Below are 3,357 nucleotides of genomic sequence, written 5' to 3'. Positions count from 1 at the left end.
CTGAGTGGTCTGTTGGCTGACTTTTGTATTTGTTCAAATAACTGTTATGGGCAGGTTACAATATAAAAACGTTTGTCATAATCATGTCTTGTGTTTACTTGACAGTAGTTTTAAACTGTAAGTATATTTATGTTAGTTATAGTGCAAATACAGATTAAACCAAGATTTATAATAATTATCATTTTGATCCATACATTGGTAATGTCTGACTGGGCCTCGTTTCACTTTATGTTTAATAAAYTGGGCCCTGAGGTGAAAAAGGTGAAGAAGTCCTGCTGTAGGTCACATGAAGCTGAGTCATTGTCCAGTGCAAAGAGGGTTTTATTAGGCTCCGCCTCCATGTTATCCTACTATTTGCAACAAAGTGAGATTGCCTGACACATTAGTGTGAAAACAAGTCAGAGCTGTGGGTTGTAAGCTGTTATTTGACTCCAGCATGAAAAATGGAAATGGGCTGATACAAGGTCAGTTAATGGCAGCTGGATTACCAAGAGTGTAATCAGCACCCAATCAGCCTTATCAGGAAACTGAGGGGTTTCTCACGACACAAGTCTGCTGACTAAAAACAAAAATATGTCAGAGAAAAGCAAAGATTGTTGAATCCAAACAAAGTGAGGTAAGTCATAAAAAAAGAAGACATGGATAAAGAACCAAACCAGAGGAGACACAGAAACAMAGTTGGAGGGGAAGAGGAGGTGAAGAGAGGGCTGGGAAATGAAGAATGAGACGTGGACGGGGCCAGACATGGAGTCAGGTTCAGACCCCCCCACCTCATTTTTTCAGCTGTGGTTTCTAATGAAGTTCCAGCAGGAGCGAGCCGAGTCCAAACCAGAAGTGACAAGACGAGTCCGAGCCAGCAGCTTCCTCCTCCCTTACATGTGTTTACTCTCCATCACTGTCTTCTCTGAGGTCACCTTCACTCTGGATCTTCCCATGTCCCTCTTCCCCCTCCTCAGACATCCACAGGGTCCGAGCTGCCGCCAGGTTGGAAATGTTAACATGCTTCAAGCATTGCAGTTAATCTGAAAGGAATCCAAAGCACCAGACGCTGTCTCCACATCATGTAAAAACCAAAAATACCACACTTTTGTTTGGTGTTTCTGCAGTTGTTTGGATTTCCACAATTGACTTCGCCTCTTGTGCAGCCAGTAGTTGCTGCTGGCAGGAGGCCAAGCAAGTTGGGCTGGGGGAGAGTGAAGGAGCGCCTGAGAGATGGGCCTGCATCTCTGCAGATAAATTCTAACTCTGCTGTACTCTGGCTTTCTGAGGTATTCCTTAAACGTCATCAAAACTGTGATAACTCTAATCTTCTTTGTTGTTAACATCTGTCTATAGCTACGTTTCCATTGACCGTGAAAATGCGCAAATTAGAATTTTGAAAATAAATTTGCTCAATGGAAACAYGTCAATTTCAAAAATTTTTTTTACATTTTTCGACAAAATGTTTTTGCGCTAGGATGAGGTGGTTTTACAGTCGTATCTAAATTGGCGGTTTTCGCAAAACTGCAATGGAAACACTTTTTTCACATCACAGGAGTCACGTGATCAACAACCGTCTGTTTCTACTGGTGAAAAAGACAACGAGGAGGAAAATAACAGGAAGTAGAAGTAGTAGTAATATCACAGAAGTAGTATAAAATAGTAAACTCAGCGACTACAATTTGCCAAAAACACAGCATACGTAGCCGCTCCCAAGTAGGGACTTGTCTCTGGAAAGCCTCGATAAAAGACGCTGACGTCTCCTCTGATGATGAGCGCTAGTGTCGTGGTAGCAACATGCTATGTGTTTACATCCATCRCYGCCATGTTTGTAATGACTTATCAYGAGAACAAACGTATTCACGTGACTTTAATARCATTTATTACTTAATGGAAACACAGCAGTTGTGAAACTGTGTTTTTAGACATTAACAGAATATCGACAAAGTTTTGCACACATTTGTAATGGAAACACAGCTAGTGTTACTAACATATAAAATAAACCACTGCCTCTAACAAACAAGTACTTCAGTAATTTTCACAGTACAGCAGGTAGTAATGGTTTTGCTGCATGTGCATTTGTGTGTATTCAATTATCTGTCTGCTAACAAAATATATGAAGAATCATTAGTTGGATTTCAATTAAACTCTCAGAAAATAATAACTGCATCTACAGCTGATTACTTTTTGGAGTCAAGGTACCACAGTTAAGCTCCTTCTCCATGGTTCTGCTGTGTTTGGTTCAGGTGTGTTCGGTTCTGCTCAGGTKTGTGTGTCTCCATCTCTGTGGGCGTAATAACGGGTGGACCGACCACTTCATCTGTTGTGTTCAAAAATAAAATGAACGAATCCCTGGTTACAGAATTGRTATCTACCAGACTGGAACTCTACTTGACCCTGCAGGATCGCAGACTTATTTTTAGAACCACATTTGTGTGTCTGTGGTTATCTGCCAACTTGTGCATGTGTCGTGTGTGTACATGTTCTCTCATAGGGTTGTATGTCTTATCAGCACCACGGAGCATTCATCAGGAGTGACATTTTCAACCACTCTGTGTTCAAACCAAACACTAAGCTACATGTGCTATCTGCTCTCTGTGGGAAATGAAGAGGCCTAATTTTATTTGACTTGTCAAAAAGAAGTTGTGCTGTCACAATGACCCACTGATTCGGTTAGTTGCCTGTTTTTATTTTTCATGTGATAGGCGTTTCTGTCAAACCCTTCTTCCATTCCAAAAGCTGAATCAAAGGAGCACCAACAGCTACATGGGTCTAATCCTTTTTAACACCCCACAAACTCAGTGTGTCATGATCAAATAGGGTTTTGAGAGGTTACATGTGTCATTTCTGTTGTCTTGTTTCTGTCTCTGGTCTCTACAGTCTTGGTACATTTGTGTGCATCTGTGATTGATGGAATAATAAAGCAAAGTTAATGCTGTTGATTCAGCTAACAAGATTGTAAACTGTGGAGAACCATTGCCTTTACCTCATTGGTTATGACAGTGTGTCATGCAACAGAGRCAGATGGGATTGAGCTGGGCAGTCTTCAGAGGGCATTGGAATAAATGGAGACAATAAAATCACTGATGGTAGAACAGTTACTGACATGCATGTTCCCTTGCACTCAACCAGCCTTCTGGAATGAATTAAACTGTGAACCTGTGTGTTTGATGAACTAAGTATGCAGGTGAAGAAAATTCCATTCRACTTATTAAAGTTGAGTATTTGAGCTTGTAGCGGTTTTACCAACAAATCTGAAACAGCAAGCATTCTCAGCATGTTTGAACACTAAAACCTGAAAGTGTTACACGCAGTGGCGGCTGGTGGAGTTTTCTCCAGGTGGGGCTACAACTCCAAAATAGACGTATCCCAAAAAGC

The sequence above is a fragment of the Austrofundulus limnaeus genome, unplaced genomic scaffold, assembly GCF_001266775.1.
Source record: "Austrofundulus limnaeus strain Quisiro unplaced genomic scaffold, Austrofundulus_limnaeus-1.0 Scaffold693, whole genome shotgun sequence".
NCBI lineage: Eukaryota > Metazoa > Chordata > Actinopteri > Cyprinodontiformes > Rivulidae > Austrofundulus > Austrofundulus limnaeus.
This window is presented reverse-complemented; position numbering follows the sequence as displayed.